Source organism: Callorhinchus milii, unplaced genomic scaffold (genome assembly GCF_018977255.1).
Source record: "Callorhinchus milii isolate IMCB2004 unplaced genomic scaffold, IMCB_Cmil_1.0 Scaffold4, whole genome shotgun sequence".
NCBI lineage: Eukaryota > Metazoa > Chordata > Chondrichthyes > Chimaeriformes > Callorhinchidae > Callorhinchus > Callorhinchus milii.
This window is the reverse complement of record NW_024704745.1, coordinates 26,352,716-26,377,095: the sequence shown is the minus strand read 5'-3', so window position 1 is coordinate 26,377,095 and position 24,380 is coordinate 26,352,716. Positions and strand designations below refer to the sequence as shown.

General features: G+C 39.0%; 1 pseudogene; it reads right to left on the bottom strand.

Moving 5' to 3' along the window:
• Window positions 1-1,948: 1,948 nt before the first annotated feature.
• On the bottom strand, window positions 1,949-3,997 carry LOC103178653 (annotated as a pseudogene).
• Window positions 3,998-24,380: the final 20,383 nt, after the last annotated feature.

Genomic DNA, 24,380 nt, shown 5'->3' with positions numbered 1-24,380 from the left:
TTCTTCTAGTTGGAAAATGGCTGAGAACATTTGTTGTGTGTACTTAAATGAGGAGAAGATAACTGAAAATTCAGAAAAGTATTTCTGTCAATGGTGTCAAACAACCAAACATGGTTTGCTGTTCTGAGCCAGAAAGCCATTGCTATAATTATTTTTAAAGTACTTGAAAAAAAACTTTAATTATTTGAAGATTATATGCGCAAAGTGGTTATTTTCTCTTATACACATGTGCAAATTGCACAAGTAGCGCTTTGCACACCCCTATCAAAGCTGACTGCAGATCACAGCGTAATGATAGTAATCAAGTTGAAACGCAATGGTTGCATGCTTTATAACTGTGCAGCGGACTGCAGATGTGAACAAAAGATAAGTCAACAATCAGAGGTGGAAAAGGAAGGGAGAGGTTGATAAAAGAGAGAGAAAATTGTATTTCCTTGAGGCAGAAACTGTAAACCATAATGACTTAATATTTAACATCCAATCTAATAATTCACAATGAAACACAGCCATGTTTTATGAGGGTAGGGGTCAAAAAGTATTTAGAAGCTAACTCTGAAGCCAAGCAGACCTGGAAACATCACGGATTCAGATTTATAGCTGCCAGATGATGTGCCAAAAATGTATCATCAGCCATCAGCTATGAAATACTCAGTTAAAGCCTCAGTAGTTTGCCTCAAGCACCCAGAGAACTTTTGATACACAAAGAGGAATTCACCACCCACAAGTGTGACACTAAAGGTGTGAGAAGATGTGTATGATAAGGGTTAGAAGGAATAATACAACGTCAAAAACAACAGATTGTTGAACCTGTATTTGTTATATTAACTCCTTCATATCATTTAGAATCATAGAATCCTACAGTACAGAAGAAAGTCATTCAGCCCATTGTACCTTGCCAGCTATGAAAAAGCTATCCATTTAGTCCTCCGCTCTTTCCTCATAGCCTTGCAATTTTTTTTCCTTTTCAAGTATATATCCAATTCCCTTCAAAATTTGGGTTATTTGTTTCTGGATGAAGTATGTTTTCAAACAACAGTATACCTAATAAACTGAACAAGAAGATTCATCAGTGTTGTGATATTAAGAGTGCATATCACTGAATGTAGAAGGGAGGGTTTTTTCATGTTGTAGAGAGGAACAAATGTGTGTTAGCATTCATTGAAGCTATTTATGCAAGTTTAAGCTTTGTTTTAATTATGTTTATCAAAAGGTACAGCTCCCTTAATTTAACATATTTCATAAAAAACAAATCAACATCCCAAATAAATTCATATCTGTGAAATAATAATAATAATCCTTGCATTGATATAGCACTTTAACATTGTCTTTGAGATGTTTCAAAGCGCTTCACAGAATATATATATATATTTTTGGGGTAAAACGCGGGAGCCAATTGTGCACAGCAGTTGATTGAGTGATCCAATTTTTTTTAAGGGATTATTACCTTTGTTACTAACGCTAAGAATAGGAGTCAGAGAATGTGAAGTTTTCCACTCAAGTACAAGAAGTGTACTTGTGGAGTCCTGTAGATCAGTGGAGTCCTGTAGCTCAGTGGTTAGAGCACTCGCTTTGCAAGCGAGAGACCTGAGTTCAATTCCAGGCAGGTCAGGGCGAAACCTTGGGCAAGTTTCCTTACTCCACACGCCTAATAATAATCCCTCCAAAACCAAAAAACAATAATAAATTGGTCATTTTCAATCTACAACTGTTTGTGGGACATTGCTGTGCACAATTGGCTGACGCGTTCGCTCACAAATATCCAGTCAATTCACTTTACAGTATATTCTGTGAAGTGCTTTGGGACGTCCTCCTGATGTGAAAAGCGCTATATCAAATGCAAGGATTATTATTACTATTATTATATTATTAAGAAAATGGTGCTGGGATTGATTTGGTTAGCACATTCCCCACTCAAAAATATCAGAGAAGATAAAGTTCTTCAATGAGTTCAGTCAAGTGGATGCTCCTCCAGTTGCAAAATAAGTTCCTTCAATTCAGGATCCTTGGCCCAATTTGCTTCACTGGCAAGAATGATATCCTATAAGACTTTTTGAACCAAAATTACAGTCTTCAGATGTTCTAATAATTTTTTTACCATGTTTTGGAAGCTCATTCTCCAGTTCCTGTAACAAATGCTGCTGCTTCACTTTTCAGTCCTTCTTCACATCTTGCATTGTTTGTTTTAGTTTTAACATTAGCGACTGCTTTTGAACGTCAAGTACTTCATTTTCCAAAGTGCGGATTTCTTTCTGGTTTGCTATAATCTCAGAGCAGAGATCCAGGGAGTCATTGATCGTCTGCATCATCAACTTCTCTTCAGCATCATCCTCCTGAGCTTGTTCTCGGAGAACATGTGTGACCTGGAGCCCGTGTAGTGTCAAAGATTTGTTCTGGAAGGATACCGATGCATCTTCTAATTTCTTTTCGATCATTTCAATTATTTCTTTCAGATTATCTTCTGATGCAGCCTCAGTATTAGTTTCAACACAAGCTTTCACGTGAGTTAAAGCTTTCAGTTAAGCTACCCTGTGTCAACAAAGGGTGATGTGGTAAGGGAGCCTAGAGCCATTGTTATTTCCCCTGCTGCAGACACAAACGTGATACTTATTTTACTTTGAGAACAGTCTCTCACAGCAGGGGGATTACACTTGCGCACCTCCAACAAAGCTATTTGAGCAAGCTTGTGAGTATATCTGCCAATAAAAAATTCGGGAAGGACATCCAACAAACAATAACGACAAATTACATTTTTATGGCGCCTTTCACGTTGGATAATCAGAGATTTGGACTCGAGCTGGGAGTTGGAGGGCAGGGACGGTAGGGGTAGAAGGGTGACCGAAGACGCAGTCAAAGCGATCATTAAATTATTATTAAATAGTGTCAAATAAAAGGAAATGCCATACAGGATGTGCACTGCCCAGCTGAAGCGAGTGGTTCCAGAATCAGCATATCTCCTTCAACATGTATCCAACTTGGGACAATTGTCCCATTGGCTAGCTAAACTGGATCATACATGGGTTCCAGGTGGCTGTATGAAAGCAGTGGAACCAAACTCCGTCAGCCTATCACCCCCATAGGAAGGAAGCCTCTGTGATCTTTTGAGACTCATTCATTCTGTAATGACAGTGATTCAAAAGCCTTCTAGAGATGGAATCTGAATCCCAGAGAGAACAGCTTTTATTGTTGCATCAAAAAACGATCTGCTAAATGATACATAAAAGTTTATCTAAGAGTGTGTATGGAATAGTATTGGAACTATAAGCCACTACTCAACTTTCAACTATATTTACAAGTCAAGAAAAATGGGGAAAAGTGCGTTGTAGCAATAAATTAATTATAAAACCAGAGGACACGGCCTACGATTGAAGGGGGCTAAATTCAGAAGAAATCTGCGGAAACACAACTTCAGTGAGTGAGTAGTTAACTTATGGAACAGGGTGAATGGCCTGAATGGTCTTCAGCTTGGGGAGGGAAGAGTTGAGAAGGTCAACAAGCAGGGAGTTAACTTAGTCAAGCCTGGATGTGATGAATGTGACGTCCCATTGGCATTGGGACCAACTATGTAAAGGGTAGTTTTTTCTTTACTCAGATGGTAATGAATGATTGGAACAGGTTGTCAGGAAAGGTAAATATTTAAAGTTGCTAGGATATTTAAAAAACAGTTTGATGCTGGAATGGGAGTATGGTAGGTGGATGTTCTGGAAGGATGCGATCAAATGGATGCTCATCCAAACTATTGTTTTGAACCTGTGTGATTTTGTAATCTTCAGACCTGCCATGTTGCTTTGTACTAAGCACAGAAGCTTAAAATCCAGATATCATCGAAGATGATCCCAATCCCAGAAGATGTATCATAATGTTTTCTTTTCATCAATCCAAGATGCTAACATATACAAAGGGTGCTGAATAAATGCAAATTGTTGGAAGTCCCTCCAGGACTTACCGTCTTTTTCTGAGAAGCATCTTTGAAGTCTCTGGATGGAGGGGAGTCGGGCATTGTCAAACAGACCCAGTAAAGGAGTTTGAGATAGCTCTTCTTTATCAGAAATAGATGATGTGATTCCTCAGATTTGCCTCCCAGGCTACTCACATTGACTGATTTAATATATTTTGTTTGAAAATGTGTTCTACATAATGAATCTACATGGGTGAATATTCGTATTGAAAATTAATTCACAAAAATAATAAGCTATAAAGTGAAGAGCAAAATTTAATTTGACATATTGTTTGAATTGACAGGTTGTTAAATGCAGTAATAAAAACTCATGCAGGCTTCTCCGTCATTCCTCTATTTACAATTATTGTGAGGGGTTCATATTCATTAGAATTGTGGTTGGGCATAATTAAAATGATTTAGAAATGATTGTACATTGAAATATAATGAAATTAAATGAATTTTCAAACTAGTCAGATGTGTCTGTAGATTCATTTTAGACTTCTCTAAATTTAGGTTTATTTGAAACATGAATCATAGCAATGAATATCACAGCAACTCCTGAATGCTTTCCATTCCTTAATTTATTGCCAGAAAGAATTAAAGAATGGTACAAAACATTTGGTTCAACTACATCTTTAAACCAGTTTATCATGACACGTTTGGGACTGATTCCACCCTACTCTCCACCCCAAATATCCAATCAATTGATTCTACCACAGCATTCTCAACGGCCATATATTATTTCAGTCCTATAGCTTAGTGGTTAGACAAATTGCCTCTCAAGCAAGAAAACTTGGGTTCGATTCCCAGGCAGGGTGAAATTTTAGGGCAAGTTTCCTTTATTCACACACCTCTGTATACCTAGCAGTAAGTAGGAACCCAGTTATTAGTCAATCTGCGGATTGCTTTTCTGGGGGTGATAATCCCTTCAAAAAAATAATAATAATCTGGTTCACCCAATCCACGACTGTTTGTGGGACACTGCTCTGTGCAATTGGCTGCCGTGTTTTGTCCCCAAAATACACAGTCCATTCACTTTGCATTATATTCTGTGAAGCGCTTTGTGGCGTCTACAAGACATGATAAGGTGCTATATCAAATACAAGGATTATTATTAGTATATTAATAATTACTCAAGGTGGATTCTGCAGAATTCATTCCTGGTGGCTCAAATGATCTTTTGAACCTTTAATTTTAACTATTGTAATTATTTTTTAGCTAGCATCTGGAGAAGTATGAAATTGCTTCCTCCAGCAGCAAGGTTAAAGATCTCACTTGACTTTTAAGAAAGTAATAATCATCAAGGCCTTAAATTCTTTGTGATTTTCTTGATGTGGGAAAAATAAATAAAATTTCCTCGAGACTAACGTTGAGATGACTGGCAATGGAATACCAGAATCAAGCAGATCCTCTGACATTGTCTTGGAGTTTGCTTTCTGAACTAGGTGTGTCTGTAGGACCTGCAATGACAGAGCAGTCAGCCTGTTCTTGGGAGGAGTTGACTGGGGACAGGAATTCTTCCCACTCAGCTCCTGTTAACTCTGCAAGCCAAAGCAATAATGGATAGGATGATCTTAGTTCGACAAGCAGTCAGAAGCTTTCTGGACCATGCTGTCAGTGACAACGTATGCTGATTTAACACTAACAGCGCCCCAAAGCATGTCAGACCTTGGCTCTTGTCAACTTGGTCCTAAATTCTGCAAGATTAAGAAAGTAGGGTGCATTCTATAGTTTACACTCTATAACAGACAGTGGAATTTCTATACATATGTAAAACTCCCAATAGTTTGTTTGGATACTCTTAAGCATGGTGATAGGTTTAGGTGTCAATCACTAAATTGACTAAGAAATTGAAAAGTCCAATGCCTGGGAGTGCCAATTATATGCTTTTTTGCCAATTACCCTCTTAAAAATAATTTTAAAGGTTAATATTTACATTACCAAACTGTTCACTGCCAGGAATAGATCCCTAAGGCGCCTCGCTAAGTAAAATAACAATGGCCACTGTTTAAAGTTGAAAAATCTGCAGGAGAAACTTCTGCTCAGAAGTTGGGAGAAAGAGTATTCAGGCCAAAACATGCTGTTGAGTACACAATTTTACCATAATGTTTGTTCAATTGATAAATTATTCATTAATTATCTCTGGCTTTAATTAAGGGAAGAAATGTCATCCAGAATATTGCACTTTCTCCCCATAAAGAGATCACTCCAAAAATAACACACTAAATGTGAAATTTAGAATAATGTCTTCAATCAATTGAGTCCTAGTAATTTTGACCTCAACAGATTCAGGAACCATTTCGGTTTACATATACAACATTTGGCTCTCTTCTATAAAAGTGCTTAATTTCATAATTTTAAATAATTCCAATTCATATGATCCAAACACACCATTTATGAATGGCACAGCTTGTGATGTCTGTAGCACAGAGGTCTGCCTGATCTATCAATTTCATGTGTTAGTTTGGCTCTGTGGTCGCATTCTCGCCTCTGAGTCAGAAGGTTGTGGGTTCAAATCCCGCATAGTCTAAGATGACACTCTAATGTAATGTAGCAGTGCGCTGGAGGTGTCGTCCTTCAGATAAAATGTTAAACAGAGGTTGGAAGGACGTCCCCAGGTGCTGGCTAGTCAGGTATTTGGATCCGAGCATAGGGTTGGGATCGGGGGGTGAAGGGCAGGGAGGCTAGGGTTAAAAAAATGGCTGAATGTGTGGTTGAAGAGTAGGATCTTGAGACGTGTTTTGAAGGAGGCAAGGGAGGGAGCAAGGCGAAGGGACTGTGGGATGGCGTTCCAAAGGGTGGGGGCAGAGAAGCTGAAGGCTCAATCACTGATGGTGGGGTGGGCTGGGCGGGGGATGCGGAGCAGACTGATTTGAGTGACCGGACAGGTTGATATGGGTTAGCAGGTCACAGTGGTAGGAAGGAGCAAGGCAGCGGGGGCTTTGGATAGTGAGGACGAGGATTTTTAACTCTATCCTCTTGGTGATGGGGAGCCAGTGGAGCCGGGCGAGGGTGGGGTGGGGAGATAGGATCACGGAGCCTGGTGCAGGAAAGGACACAAGCTCTGGATGATCTGCAGCTTGTGGAGGTAAGAGTTGGGAAGGCGAACAAGCGGGGAGTTGACGTATTCAAGCCTAGATGTAATAAATGTGTGGATGAGGGTTTCATCTGCCTGAGGGGAGAGCTGGGTAATGTTGCGGAGGTGGGGAAGGCAGAGCGGGTCATGGCACAGATGTCGGGTTGAAAGAACAGTTGAGGGTCAAACAAGATGCCATGGTTCCAGACTCACTCAGTGAGATGGAGTGTGTATCCTTGGATACAGTTATCAGACTGAGTTTCAGTCCTATCCAACTGAGAAGAAAGCAAAACAGTATGAAAAAAGAATGAAGTGAAGTATTTCACCTTGTCTTGTTGCAACATATCAATGATTATACTTACATAGAACTCAATAATGCAAGTCTCAAGGTGCCTAGGAAATGATGATTGGCACATATGTTTGGATAGGCAACGTCCTGTAAAAGCAGTACATATGTGGGTAGTGACACTTCATGCATACATGACTGACTACCGGCATGTTCACAAAACAGAACACTGTTCAAATGGAATTGGCTCGCATAAATTTCAGTGCACATTGGGTCAATTAATTCAGGACCTTAAAGAAATCTATGGAAACTATGGTATGGAAATGTCAATGAATTTTCCATTGCCAGACTAAGGATTAAAGGCCTTGCCAATTAGTAGATTTTAATCCTGGCCCTGTTTAGAGTTATATGTCATTATTATTTATCTCTTTCTAACTCCCAAAAATACAAAATGGAACAGCAATAACAGGTTATCTGTCACCCGAACTCGCTCTGTCCCTGACCTCATTACAGGGCCGTTTCAAGACATACACCATTGATTGTTGACTGCATTTTCATCTCCATACCACCCTTCACTACCAACCTCAGCCTGGGTGCCCAGCCAGAACTGTCAAGCACTTTGGGACTTGTTCCCGATGTGAAAGTTGTTATATTAATGTTAAATTGTATTGTATAGTGATGTGATGTGATTTATTGCTTCATAGAAGGTACAACTTAGAAACAACAACAATAAAATTACATTTATAGAGCGCCTTTCACGTCGGGAGGATGTCCCAAACTGCTGAACAGTCAGGTGTCGGGGCCCGAGCATGGGGAAGGGGTGGTGTAGGGGTAAGGGAAGGCAGAGAGGTGGGAGAGAGACCAAAGGCACGGTCGCACGGTCTTGAGACCGGCCTTGAAGGAGGCAAGGGAGAAAGCGAGGTGAAGGGACCATGGGATGGAGTTCCAGAGTGTGGGGGCAGAGAGGTTGAAAGCCCAGCCAGTGATGGTAGGGCGGGTTGGGTGGGAGACATGGAGCAGGCCGGAGCCCAATGAACGGAGGGAACGGGCAGGTTGGTAGGGAGTCAGCAGGTCAGAAAGGTAGGAGGGGGCAAGGCCATGGAGGGCCTTAATGGTGAGGAAGAGGATCTTAAACTCGATCCTCTGGGGGATGGGGAGCCAGTGGAGTCCGGCGATGGTGCGAGTGATGGGGTCACGGAGCCTGGTACGTGAAAGTACATGAAGGGAAGAGTTGGAAAGGCTGATTAGGAGGGAGTTCCCATAATCAAACCTTGAGGTAACGAATGCATGGGTGAGGGTTTCGGCAGCCTGAGGGGTGAGGCAGTGGCGGAGTGTGGCAATATTGCGGAGGTGGTGGTAGGCAGTGCCGGTCATGGCGTGGATGTGGGGGAGAAAGGACAGTTCAGGGTCAAACAAGATACCCAGGTTCCTGACTGGCTTAGTGAGGTTGAGTGTGCAGCAGTGGAGGCTGATGCTATCAGTGTCTGAGGTGTGGAGGTACTGGTGCAAGCCGATCAGGAGGGCCACGGTCTTGCTGACGTTGAGTTGGAGAAAGTTGGCCCTCGTCCATGACTTGATGTCGGACAGGCAGTCGGTCAGGACGCCAGTAGTCCTGGAGTTCAGGGTGGAAGCAGAGAGGTAGAGTTGGGTGTCATCTGCATACATGTGGAAATTTACCCCATGTCTGCAGATGACGTCAGCAAGGGGGATCAGGTAGAGGGTGAAGAGGAGGCGACCGAGGACAGAGCCATGAGGAACACTGCACGAGACAGTGCGGGGGCTGGAGGAGAAGCCGTTTGCCGTGACAAAGTGGAGGCGGTGTGAAATTTAGGACCTGAACCAGTCAAGGACAGAACCTTAAAGGTTAAGTTGGAAGAAAAGGCAGTGGAGGAGGATTGAGTGTTCCACGGTGTCAAAGGCAGCAGAGAGATCGAGGAGGATGAGGAGACAGAGGGAGCCCTGGTCACACATGGTCAGGATGTCATTTGTGACTTTGACCAGAGCAGTGGGCAGCATGGAAACCCGATTGGAGGGTTTCATAGAGGGAGTGAGAGGAGAGGAAAGAGTGAAGCTGAGAGGCAACGGCTCTCTCAAGGACCTTGGATAGGAAACGGAGATTTGAGCTTTTATGACTATTATATTTTCAAAGTCTAACCTTTTTTTGATTTTTCAATTTTGAAGCCCTTGTATAAATTTAGCTCTTGTATAAAGATATTATATTTAATTTATTTCTAAAACTTTTTTTTAGTGAGAGTTTCCCATCATGGTCATTTGCTTATTTGCCTTTGTCCACTTAAAGAGGTAATGTTGTAATCTCTCCCTCTCTTGGCATTTTCATATTTTGATTCTTCCTGTCTATCTCCAGGAGTTGGAGTGTGTTGGAAAGCTTAAGGCGGTTAGGGGCAGGTTTCAAGGTCAATTCCTCGGTGTGCATGGTTTCTGTCAGTTGTCAATTGTGATGTCTTGGAGTTTGGTTAGTATGACTGAATCAGTAGAGCATTCAAGGGAAGCTCCTGCTGCTTAAGTGGGTTAGCAGTTTGGATCCTGATCCGGTTGGTGAAAATCTTAATAATGAGTATAGCAGCAGAGGAAAGGATAGCGGACCTAGGATTCCTGCTATTTTCCTAGGTTTACAGACTTTATTGCTGTGTCTGGTCCAAGGGCCTGTGAGACAAATCTTCACATTCAGAACTTGTTAAATCTTTTAATTTGAAGCTTTGAAAGATAACTCTCTTTAATTGAACCTCCAACCTCAGAACAGCAACTGTAAATGATTAATGTTATTTTCTATTTCACTTTTACTCATCCTTATGGCTTCTAAGATTGTGTACAAATTGATGTTCAAATATTTTTGTTTTTTGATCAACTGGGTGTTTGACACAAGTAGAAAACTATTATTGTCTGTCACTGTGAGTCCAAAAGTAGGAGAACATAAGAACATAAGAAATGCTAAATGAAAAAAGACCAAGGTCCATCTAGTTCACCTTCCATCTTCTTGACGGTCGCATGCAAGACATAAAATATAAGTGACATCAATATAAGCGAGTTAGTAATACACCTAATAATGAGTTCAGGGGGAACTTCTTCATGTGCTGATGAGAATGTTTAATTCACTGCCAGAAGCTGTGGTTGAAGCAAATAATAACAATGTATTTAAGAGAAAACTGGCTACCTACATGAGGGAGAAGGGAATAAAGGGGTATAAATGAGTGGAATGGAGGTGGGCTCATGTGGAGTATTAATATGTGGAGTAATTGGAGATGAACAGCCTGTTTGTGTGCCATATTACTCTATGTAGCTATCCTTGAGAGTAATCCAATTATCTATTGTCTGTCTGCTGTGTGTACACTGTCTCTGAAGGGACACACCCTGTTCATAATCGCCCACAAAATATACAGCTAATTCACTTTACAGCATATTCTGTGAAGAGCTTTAAGACATCTCGGAGACATGATAAGGCGCTATATCAAATGCAAAGATTATTATTATTATTATCTAATCCTGGAAAGTATTAGGCACAGATTGGCAAGAATGAGACTTGGGGACACCAGTGTGTGTGTTGTTACACTGAACAATGATTAGTTTTGTATAGTAGATTTCTCTCCCTTCAGAATTGTGTTTTGACTGCTCAATCTAGTCCATACAATACGTGTCCAACAATTAGACAAACAAGATATTTCTTTCCCCCAATAAAGTCTAAGATATATTTGTACCTGGGTCCAGAAATGCAAGATGGATATTATAACTGGAATTCAAACTGAATCCAAATCATGATGTTCCATTGGTTTTATGGAAGATCTGATTTAATGCATTTATTTAAATCAAGACAGGAGTTTCTTTCTCTCTCACTGTGTCCTAGCCATTAATCCCCAAAATAAAATTGGTCATTCACTTCATAACAACAACAACAGCAACAACAAGATTCCATTTATTGAGCGCCTTTCACGTCGGGAGGACGTCCCAAGGCGCTGTTCAATTGGGTCAGGACCCGAGCAAGGGGGAAATGGTCAGGGTGAGGGGAGGGAAGGGAAGGGAGGGAGCGAGGAGGTAGAGAGTCGAGAGGGGAGCTGAAGGCACGGTCAAAGAGAAAGGTCTTGAGACCGGCCTTGAAGGAGGAAAGGGAGGAGGCAAGGCGAAGGCACTGGGGGATGGAGTTCCAGAGCCTAGGGGCTGAGAGGCTGAAGGCCCGACCACCGATGGTAGGGCGGTTGGGGCGGGGGATGTGGAGCAGACCAGAGCCAGAGGAACGGAGGGTACGGGCAGGTAGGTAGGGGGATAGTAGGTCGGAGAGGTAGGAGGGAGCAACGCCGTGAATGGCCTTGTAGGTGAGGGTGAGGATCTTGAATAACTGTTGGTTCACATTGCTGCGTGCAAGATTAGCTGCTCACTTCACCTACAAAACACCCAATCTCTACAGTGTATACTGAAAAGCACTTTGTGAGGTCCTCTAGAAGGGAAAAGGTAAATGTAATGATTATTATTTACTATAATTCAGAAAAGTCATTCAATGAATGGAGTTGAATAAGAAGGCAAAATCTTAATTGAATGCTCAATCATTTCTCTACATCATGTGACAGCACAAATACTTTGAGTCAGAATATGATTACAAATCATTGAATTAGAGTTTAATCCTAAATTAGAATTAATTATTTTATTTGGATTTGTGTTCTGAATGAAGGTTCTTCTGTAGGGCTATCCTGGGTTATTATCTTAGAGGAGCAGTTCTGAAAAGATTGTGTTATAATATTCAAGGTAAAAGGCTTCAGGCATCTACAGAATAGTTGGTCAATAAACTTATTCTTCTATTTTGTGTCCATCAATGATGTGTGGATGTCTGCAATGACTATATTGTGTTAGTTAAGTGACTGTCGTGTATGTTGTGTTATCTGTTATGTGTGTTTATTGTATGCAATAATTGAAATACTAAAATTCGGCTGACCACAGAAATTCTAGGCACAGCCTGGAAATGTCTTCACTCTTCCTTATCATTCTAAGGCGGATCAAACAGATTTTGTTTCCTCTGTGTCTTATTTTCTCAAGTTATTATTTTTAGCATAAATCAATATTTCTGGTTCATTTTGTGAAACAAATGAATGATGTTATTTATTTGCTAGTGACAGATAAGAAGAATATAAAATAAAGGATGTTTATCCAACTGGGGATTTTAGCTCGGGTTAAACAGGATTGAGTTGAATCATTCTATATTCCTTGAAAGTAATTGTATAGTATTTTTTTCACAATTTTGCTTTCGAGACTCTCTGTTTTATGAATCTTGTAATCCACCATTTGAAAATACAACAGTTGCCTTTGATGACTTGAATTCAGTTTTAAATTGTACATTTTTGATCCCAAAGTCACACTAGGTGCACATTTAAAAACACAATTAAAAAGAAGAAAGTATTGACTGACATCCACAATTGCAGTTAACAGTTTTTCTCTGAGAATATGCTGCTGGGTGCTTGAACCAATGTCACTTTTGATAAGTGTGCAAGGTGTTCAAATAGTCTGAACCTCCAGCTCTGGTTTATAATTCAATTATTGATCATTCTCATATTTCCCCTGTTGTACCAGGTAAATAGACGTATGCCCTTAGGTTTTAAATTAGTATTGAAGAATGAGAAAACGTCTTGAGAAGCTATTATTTGACCTATGAAACAAAATGTCATCAATTCAGATAACACTTCTTTATTATGTTTTGTCTACCAAGGCTTATCATCAAAGGGAAGTCTCAAAATCAGGTTGCCACTTTACTTTAGCAAACTAAAATTATCAGGAAAAAATAAATCTTGAATATTTCACAAGATGAATTGAAGCCTTTCTCACCATAGTATCTGTAAAAACATCAGCATGTGAGTGAGGACCAGCAAATACCATACACTATCTCAGAATCAGCAGCTAGGTTATACTCCCAGTAGACACTTATGATCCATTTTCTTCACATTCAAACAGTACTGTGTATATACAGTATATACAGAGTTAAATCCATATGATTCAATATATATGTGCCTGCTCATGCATGGTATTTGTGTTGAAATGGAAATTCTTAGTATCTGTAGTACAGTTTCATTGCCCACAAATATTTAATCCACTTGGTGGTGAATATTTACTGGACCTGAGGTCAGAGTGAACTTGGTACTTAGATAAAGAAGTTGTACTGGATGATGATGCCCTAAACTGCTTCCTATCCTTGCAAGATTCCCTGGTACAACCATTATCTCTACTCTGAAGTTGAAAGCCCATGTGGCTCAAATTTGGCCTTATCAAATCTGACTGCACTACACCAAAATCAACCATGACTGTAAATTAGATTGAACACCTTTCAATATATCTTTGTTGCATTTCTCATATAGTGCCCTGATCAAGGCATTACAGTTGTAGTGATCATTTAATATGAAAAACATCACACACCTAAAGGCATTTATATCATATATAACATTTCTGTAAATGTTAAACATACATATGTTGACACGCTGTTAATCAATTGACCTCAACTTGCACCTAGCATTAAATTGATAATTCATATTGAAACTCAATTGTCAAAGTAAAGACATGGTTATCAGTCATCAATTAAAGGTTTTAAAATGAATTAAATCATAAAGGAATAATGTAAAGGATAATATCTATAACACTTGGCAGTGCATTGAAAACATTACTAAACATTCTATTCAGTTGTTAGTAACACTTTTGTTACCACATCACTGCTACATTAAAAACACTTTTGCCCTAACAATGCATTTTTACCCTGAACAATATACACAAAATGGAGCCTAATATTAAGAAACCATATATGCGCACATCATCATATGGTGTATATATCTATAAACATGAATTTCTCTCCCATGATTGAGTATTAACACATGGTGATATTACATTTCACAGATGGATGTATGTTTCATTTTGCAGTGTGTTACCATCAGTATGGTATTCCTTATGTAAGTATAATAGTTCACAGTGATTAAAAAAATGATGTTTAGCAATGGAAGTTTATTTCCCCAATTTACTGTTTTTCAATAATTGTTGAGCAGTATAGTGACTATAGACATATGTAGCAGCCATTATGCAAACAGTGAGTCAAAGCAACCATGAGTTGAATGGCCAATTTAATCTGGAGAATTGTTGGCCAGGACTCTACTAGGTAGACAGCACCTCCTCTCTTCGCTGCTCAGTAATCCCCAATGTCATGTTGAAACACTCTGCAATGTGTGATGTGTTAATTGTATGTCAAAGGTTCTATCTAAAGCCAAATTGCTGTAAAAGATTTATAACTGAGCAGCAAATAGATCCATGATCTCTGTCACTCCCACCCATGTACCTCTTGTCAGTATATTGTACCTTGCTTGATAGGATTTTGACACATTACTTTATTTTATAGGATGTACATTGTTTAGTGATAGCCTAAAATGCCTTCAAATGTTGAAGTACTTAAAGCAAAACCAATGAGTCACCATTTCCTGCTTTCCGTGCACCCAGTTGGGTTCCAATCACAACTCACAATATTTCAATAAGTAAGGTGGAACACTTTGAAAACCAGATGGTATAAATATCATTCTACAGACTTGCCTTCTTTTTCCCACGTACAGCATTGTATTGTTGCTTCAGACACATTCTAGAATAAATATCTCTTCTCCCCATAGAAAGAGAATACACCATTTCAAACCTCAACAAAATCATCCACAACAAGGTAAAGGTTAACTTTGGCCATGATAGTCCTGGCTTGTATTTACTGGGGCTAGCAGTGTGTTCTCCTCCATTAATACTAAGTCTTGCCAAACTTAATCTTCAGAGTACTTAATATCCTTTGGGACCATTTAAAATGAAAGTCAAGGTAATTCCTGGGAAAGCAATGCTTAAAGAGTATGAGTGGACCCTAGATAATTTAATTAATCCTACAGATTTACAAGCTACAAAATCCTTAATAAGACAGATAACAGAGGAAAGCAGATTGTTAGTGGTACAATATCATTATCACACAGAGATATTCTACAAATCTTCTCCCCCTTCGCTTTAATATCCCTTGAATTGAGGTACATCAAAATATATAATCCAGTGGCTTTTGTTCAAGCAACTAGTTACTTATCCTCTATCTCCATACAGTTTAGGATTCGACAAACCAGAATGATCATGGTTATAATAATAATAATCCTTGATATGATTTAGAGCCTTATTACATTGTCGAGACGTCTCAAAACGTTTTACAGGATATACCGTAAAGTGACTATGTGTATTTGGTTATGCCATGTGTGGGCTCGAGTACAATGCCTACACCTATCTGAGGGAATTTGAACTGAAGCTGGTCAGATAGACTTTAGGATAAATTATTTTTCTTTGGAAGTAAACAAATATGCATTATTGGATGTCCTAATTATCAACAGTGAAAATTATTATTTTGACTGTCACTGTTTTTTCTAGGTGTGATGACTGACAATTGTTAAGCCCCCCTCCCCACAATCTTCATAAGATTTGTTAGGCTTGATGCTAGCTGTAAATGAGAGGTCAGTAGGGTGGGTATTCTGGAAGGATGGGATCAATTGATTTAGAGAGATTGCAACTACAGCAAGGCTTCCTTACATTCTGCATACTTTGTTCTTTTACTTTAATAGGAGCCAAATCCAAAATATTGGCCAAGAAAGTTCCAATTTTTATTTTCATCCAGTTAATCGCAGAACTACAAGGAATAACATGGTCATTAGTACCCAAGTTAATCATCTATGTTTTCTTTTTTTCCTTCTTCCTCCTCCTCTTCTCCTGCAGCAGGACTCCCATTTCCATCTACTGAGTTTAAGTTCCAAGGGCATCATCTGCCCACTGGTACCTCTCCCAAGTAAACATTCATGTGTGAATCTTGACAGCACGTCCTCAGGCAATTCAACCATAGGGAGATCACAGTCAAGCCTTAATTGCCTTCAACTCAATAGCTACAAAAGTGCATTTTACAGCTGGGATATCTGGATGGTTATCATGAGTGGGAAAACTGACTAATTTGCTATTGGTCCCCTTTTCTAATTGAAAGGCACCGATGCCAATTTTACTGCCCAATTGCTTCCCTGACTGAGATCACCTAATTTAGCTCCACTCTGCCCTTTCTAGGCCATAAAACCTAGTGGTGCTGGTGGTAAGGTGATGCTATATTGAATGTTATACATAGCCTCACTGCTACTCATTGAGTTATCTCACCAGCAACACTCGCAGTGAAATGTGCCCTGATGACAAACACATTGACTGTGCAAACATTAAGTAGATAGTACGGACTTGTGATATTGACCAGAAATAGTACTGTATCTTAATGATAAAGCCCCAAGAGTAAATGAGGGAGAAATTATAATGATTAAGGCAATTAGCAAAGTAGCAAGGAACTGCTTCAGGCACCATATCTCAGGATTCAGATGCTACTGTAGTTATAAACTGCACATTTCATTCTAATGGTTCATAACATCTCCTGAACCATTTGCAAGTTTACTGTCAAGTAATTACTCCCAGCTAGAACCTTATTCCTTATGTGTTTGTTAAACATGAAATAAAAATGAAGGGCATTGAGATTTAGTGCTCGAGCATTTTTTCTATGATTTGTTATGATGGAGTCCTGTAGCTCAGTGGTTGGAGCACTCGCTTTGCAAGTGAGAGACCTGAGTTCAATTCCAGGCAAGGCGAAACCTTGGGCAAATTTCCTTACTCCACATGCCTAATAATAATCCCTCCAAAACCNAAAACAATAATAAATTGATCATTTTCAATCTACGACTGTTTGTGGGACATTGCTGTGCGCAATTGGCTGCCGCGTTCGCCCACAAATATACAGTCAATTCACTTTACAGTGTGTCTGTGAAGCGCTTTGGGACGTCCTCCCGACGTGAAAAGCGCTATATCAAATGCAAGGATTATTATTATTATTATTATGATTGTTATAATTTGTAGTGGTAAAACACAGTGTTAAGTTACACCACAATATTTTTCATCAACTTTTTAATAAACACTATGAAATGCATTTATTGAAAACAGAAACTGATGAGGTATTAAAATATTTATAGATTATAAAACTAAAAATCGAGTCATTCTGAGATTCAACATCACTTTTGAACATAATTAAAAACTTAATTAATACAAATTGTCTGGGTTAATTCAGTGAAACAATAGCCCAAGCCAGACATTTCTTGAACAAATTCATGTTTAAAATGTAATTGATTTTTAAACAGGCTCATCAACAGGCCTTTTCATCAGCTTGTTATTTAATTTTGCACAGAGATTTGAACAGCGGTCCAATGTTAAGCCAATCATCTTATATGTGCTGGCTGAACATGGCCTATTTCAGAATAGATACTAGGAAGTTTTTCTACGCTCAGAGAGTAATCAATGTCTTGAACAGGTTGCTAGGAAATGTGATGTGGGCCAAAATATGAGACGCATTTAAAAGCAGTTTGATGCTAAGATGTAGGACGGTAAAGTTCTGGAGGTGCTCTGAAGGGTATTGTGAGACTGTGTGCACTTGAGAGGGGTGCAGTCATTAACCACAAGGTGCCTGCACATCTCCTCAATTGTATTAAACCTGTGCTGCTTCAACTGTGTCTATGTGTGCCCAAATCTGACTGGCACAGTGATTTAGATGCAGTTACAATACCATTAAATATACAAAATTCTAATGACATTTGTGCAAGCCATTGCCACTATCTAAATCTGTTATCTTCTCCAGGGTGACTCTCCTGTCTGCCCCTCCACTTGGCTAACTCGAACATGCTGTACATTTCTCACCCTCTCTGAATTTTAGCTTTGATGCTCTTAAACCGTACAACTCTCTCTCAAATTCCCTCTGCTTCAAACCCTATATCTCTCTTTATAAGTGTTCTGAAAACCCTGATTCTTCGACCGTGGAGTCAATTCCCTCCTCTCTCCTGCCTCAACAACTTCAGCTCAGAGACTTGGTCTGTATAAAGCACTTTGAGATTTTACCTTATGCGAAAAGGTCTACATAAATGCAAGTTGTTGTTGGCAGAGCTGCATCCATTTGGCTTGTTTTTTATGCCATTTTTTTCCCTTTCCATTCATCTCATGAAGGTGTTTGACTCCTTTTATCCTTCTATTATGGGCATTGTTCCACCGCACCTGCTGGTTGCTCACCATATGTACGCATTTTGTCTGGTAAAGGCATGGGATGAGAACAGTTCTCGCAGTGGTGGCCCCTTTCCAGCAGTACAATTTTGGGCCAGTTCTATGGGGGGTTTGGAGAAGACATCTGCTTTGGGTAGAGCATTGCATTGTTATGTCATGCCATTGCAAAGTTTATACAATCCTCTTAATTAACTTGCTTGAAATTTGTATGGTTCTACACAACTATATTTAGACTTTACACTACTCACCATTTAGGGATGGTTTATATATAAAGCATAATAATTAAGGGAATTGGGACACATTTCAAGAAAAAAACAAATACAAAGCGAAGAGGGACTTAAATTCTAAGACAATCAACATCTGTACTTATTTCAAACCTCTTACAGATTCTCTGGATATTTACAATGTCTAGCTGCATATTTCAATTGAAATGAAAAGCAGAATGAAATTAGTGTCACAAATTTGTGACTTTTATATGTGACTCAGTATCAGAGATGTGACTACTTAGCAAACTGGAGAAATCATTGTTTGAAAGCTTATGTAAGTTTTAGGTCTGACATTTTGACAAGGCTATTGGACTTGTGGTGAAGGAACAAGCTTGCTTTGGATGATAGCTTTAGCTTAAATGAGCAAAATCTAGATTTTTCTGAAATGAACTGTCACGCAATTAAAAAAAATGCCTTCAACCCTACCAAAAAGAAATCACATTTATATACTTTCGAAGCATAACAAAATGGTCAGCCAGGTGTCTGACACATGTGTATTCCACTATCATGTTTAAGAGAATGGAAAACAGATGGAAAATTCCACATATGTATTGCATCGTACACAAGAAAATTCCCTTGTGTCTGGAATGGAGTGAACATTCTCTCCATGAAGGGTTGCACCCTGCTTACCTAATTCCAGTATTTGACACAGTTTGGAAATCATCAAGTTTTGGGAAACCCAGGTTGTGTTGAGTTTGAACCAGCTAAAACTAGATAGCTTGCCATTGCAAACACTGTCCAACAAGCTTCCTGCTGCATGTTCAGCATGTCTGTCCCATTAGGGCTTTGGCTTGCATCTATCTTCTATTTTCTTCTATCTATCTTCTTCTTCTATCTTTTTTATATTATTAAAACGACAATGTCTGTCTGTGCTTCAAGAAGGATCTCAAAAAACGATTGACGTAGAGACATGATTGTAACTCATTGGACAGGTCTTGTAACTGGGAGTGACATGGGCATATATTTTTTTCGGGTATCTTCTATCGTTTATGAGTGATTTTCAGTTTTGCATTTTTTGCTGTATTTACACTGGTGGCCACCGAGTCAAAGAGGCGCTGTGGCATCATGCGACACAGAGCACATATGCGTGTACGTATGCACTGCAGTTACACCTGGTGGCTGCGCCGGCTGACCGTAGCATTATGGTATCCGATGTTACAGAGCACACATGTAGCCAAGCAGCGAGAACAAAATAAAGAGCACAGACGAAGCTAAGCCACAGCAACAACAACAAAATTACCTATTTAAAGCGCCGGGTCCTCCCGCTGAGTCCTTCCAAAAGGAGTCCTACCACAGGAATCCTCCCAGATGAGTATAGGTAAAGATGAAATATCTGTCTTTGTGTCTGTCTGTGTGTCACTCTACATTCCATATTGGATCCTTTGATTGCAAGCGAAGCTGCAATGGGTACAGCTAGTAGTGGGGTGGGAAGAGCGTGAAGAATTCCTGCTCCCAGTGACTTATCAGCCCCTTCAAGCTGACCAAGCTGTCAGCCAATGAATCAAGCTGGCTGGTCTGCCATCAACTTAGTGCCTTAGAGGACCCGCTGGCTTAGAAACTCGTCTACCGAGAGCGCCACAGAGAACTGACTTGCCAAGCATATCACCTTGGAGCCAACATAAGCAGATGCAGTCTAGAAATGTTCATATTCAACTAAGTGTACATTATCAAACATGAGTGATTTCATTATTAAATTAGCCCTTCTAAATTTCATCATTCTTAAATATTCACATTTAATTTGAGGCATTTCTTAATATGAATCCTTAGTAGAGAATCTGAATCATCCAAATGGAGACTCTTTCTGCATTTTCAACCTGTGGGAATTCCATTCCAAAATGAGGCAGGTCCTGGGAGTTCTTGCATGTCAACAGGAATTCTTTGACCCCCTCATTAACTTAGAAACAAAAAGCTTCAAAATTAGTTATTGCTTGGTCAAAATACATTAAGCATAAATGTATACCATCATCTCCAGATATAAAAAAAACTTGAATTCCTGCCCAAGATACAAGTGTAAACAGTAATGAAAGAGATTCAGATTATTCCTAGTGCCTAAAGTAATTCTATGTTATTTGCTTTACTCTGTACATGAACTTCAAATAAACGGTTTAAAAAGCAATTAAGTTCTGTAATTTATATGGCTTGTTCAAGATTTATGGAGCCCTGGAGAAACATACCAATACCTTGTGATGATCATCCTTAGCATAGAGTTTCAGATCAGACTGAATGCTGTTTTCTCACCCTGATACACATATTCATTCTTCATTTTCTCACATTAACTAACAATGATTCTCTGATTGTTCTGCTGATCAGTTCATTCCTTATAAATTGTACTTTGTCCTGCACATTTAATTGATGGCAGTTTACCAACTGATTTTGTTGCTCATTTTATTCTGCTACGTACCTATGTGAAGTCTCAAAAGTCTCGATTATTATTTTGTCTTATAATTTTAGATTGCACAGAATTGCGAAAAACATTTTAATTCAGTCTTAATTTGGAAGATGTTTTTCTGCAGTTCTAAAAAAAATCTGGTTTGGAAACTAATACTGAATTTAAGAATTTTCTACAATTCTGTGCGACGTTAAATTTTAAGATGAAAAAGTTTTACAGACTAAGACTAGGTAGAAGTTTGGCTCACTATTTGGCGATTTATTCGCAGATTACCCCGCAGCCCACATTTTCTCCCAGAACGTGTAATTTCCTGCAACTTCTGATTTTGTTGTGATCAGTCCTAGCCTCACTCTAACAGTGATCACACTTCAATCACTTACACCCTGTCAGAGTTCACCATTCCTGATTGTTTTATCCTGTGTTTTCATAGAATCAATGTAATTACAGCAAAAAAATGAGGCCATTAAAACCACCTATTGTGGTGTTAGTTTATCCAGTGGAGGTACCTAATGTAATCCTAATCCTCTGTTTCCCCCCATTCTTTTTTATATTGATCCTCTTCAAAAGGATATCCCTTTACCTTTTAAACATTGTTATGCTATCATTCTCAATACCCCTCTGCATGAAATGTTTTCTTCTCATCTCCTGTTTTTCCTCATAATTTTCCATTTTGACTAATCTAAATTGAATTGGCAAAGCTTTGGGGTCATTGTGGCTTAGTTCAAATTCAGAAATATTTGGCTTTTAGATTGAAATTGATGCTTTACCATGAACCAGGAACCTTAAGAGGACATGGGACATGGGTATTGCTTAGTGAAGAAAAGTGCACAAGTCAATTTTGCAAATGTTGAAGCATTTATTATGGAAATGAAAAGATGGTGTTTGGAAAATGTCAGAGGGCAGAAGGCTGTAGACTGATCTCCGTCTAAACAAATGCAAGGGCTCAATGTCCCCACAGCTCCTAAGGCTGACAGTAAGACCTGAAAGGCAATTCGAACCTTTACTGGGGCCTTATGATAAAAATGCAGTACTCACTGTCAATTGCACCTTGGAGTGTGGCTCCCTTTGATAATTGTTCTAAAATTCTATACTGTAGTTTGTTCTTCATTCTCTGCTTTTTGTAATCTTCTTTTAATGGATCTAAATCATCTCTTGTTCACTTAGCGTAAGTACAACGGTTAAGATTGAATATGTCATTAGAACATATTAATGATGATAATTTTTTTTCAAATTCAGTTTATTAAAATCCCAACAAGGTTCCTTTTTTCCCCTTTCATATCTGAGGAAATGTTATTAGAGGGTATAATTAGCTTGTAATTAGCAGACACTAACTACTTATGAGTGAATTTCCAGGGAAAATTGGTACTTAAATTATTCTGGAGGTGGCCTCCTGTTAACAGATTCTTTTACGTTTTTTGTGAAGTTGTCATGATCAACTTCAGTGGATGGATCATAAATTCAGCTTTGCCTTTATGATACTGAAGCAGAACCGTTCATTCTCTTTCATCCAGTTGGTACCAGTTTAAAAAAACACAGGAAATGCTATTAATCTATTGAAGACTACAGTAATGCAAATTGAGATTATTTTTACTGTGTTCTTTTACCTCCCACTTAAGGCAAAACATTTTTATAAGCAGATTATACTTCCTAGAAAGAGGCCTCAGTAGACTGTTTTAAAAAAAGTCATACACATTAATAAATAATGCTTAGATTTGATAGCTCCTTTCATGCCAGAGGACATCCCAAAGCGCTTCATAGGATATACTGTGTGCACACAGTATTCTGTGTATTTACTGTGACTGCGTGTTTTGAGGGAAAATATTTGATTTCAATGCACTGCTTTATTTTATCCATATGTGTGGTTAGCCCTCCTTGCCTTCTCTCTCTTCTGGACCCCGCCATTACCTCCCTCTGAACACTCTCCCTCAATCCCTCTGCCTTGCCACCACTCTCCCCTTTTTCAAGTCATGCCTGAAAACCTTCCTTTTCGACTGTGCTTACGGTCACCTTCCCACCCCAGGCTCGGACTCGGGCTCTGCCACTGTTAAGCACTCAGAGACTCGATCCAGTGTGGAGGGTGCTATATAAGTGCAAATTGTTGTTGTTGTAGGTTAGACAGAAGTAATCAGTTCTATTTATTATTGCCTGAGCGATCCCGTCACTGTTCCTCGTGGTTGTTTTGTACCCTCAATGGCTCTGATTGTGTGTTAACAATTGTTTTCACAGAAAGTTATGTTATACTTTGTATTAAGTACAAATAAATAAGTTACATCATACAGAACAGAATGAAAACATACAAGACTTAGCGTACTCTGTAAAATCATCTAAATGGGTAAAGTGATCATTGATTTAGGTATTAGTACTTCCATGAATGACAGCCAAGTACTTGTGACTCCAATCCAATCTGTTTCAGCAGTTACCTTTATATTTCTAACCTGCCATTACAAAGTCCTTGCAATTTGTCTTAATAATGGAGCTGAAACCTGCTTATAGCAGTCAATTGTTCACAAGAGTTCTAGGCAACATATAAATCATCACATTTATTGCATTTTGAAAGGTCATTATCTACCTTCAGTTGCCAGGGATTATATGAAGCAAACATCATAACTGATTGAAAAAAAACTGTCTACACTTAGTCAGCAAGTTACCTATCTCTGCTTGCTTTTTATCTAAATGTTTCAATCAGTAGAAGTTTTCAAAAAGGCTATCATTTATTTTTAATCTGATATAAAGCTTGTTTACTTTTCACTACTGAACAAATACTGTATTTACTAACAGCAGTGCACTTACTTCTATGCATAATTGTCAGGAATCTCAACCAACTAATTTATATGGACAAACTAAACTGAGATGTGAATTGAACAACTGTGCTTCAGTGAGCATAAGATTTCAGGCTTTCTCCACACATGTAAGCGCTGTCAGATGCAATGATCGAAAGAACGTCTATTTGAATTCTAATTTGTTCCTCTGAAGATTCTTTATTGTAACCTCACCAAGACAATTTGTGCTGTTCCTTTTAAAGTGTGGTCGGTAATATCACCTATCAGCCATTGAAGCAGAACTGGCAGACAATTGGAAAAATCTATTTGGGCAGGGAGATTTCACATTTTGCTTTACTTCAGCATTTACAGTTTTTAATTGTGTCTTTGTTGATTAGCTAACCTGCTTAGTGATCAATAATGAAAGACAACGTATGGAATATAGAGGCAATTAAGGTCAACTGAAGGACAAGAGCTCAGGTCAAGTCCTTCAATCTCTCAGTTTCCCCAATTCCCCAGCACAATCCAGGCAGAGACCATTATCAGCCTAAGGCCAGAGTTCCTCAG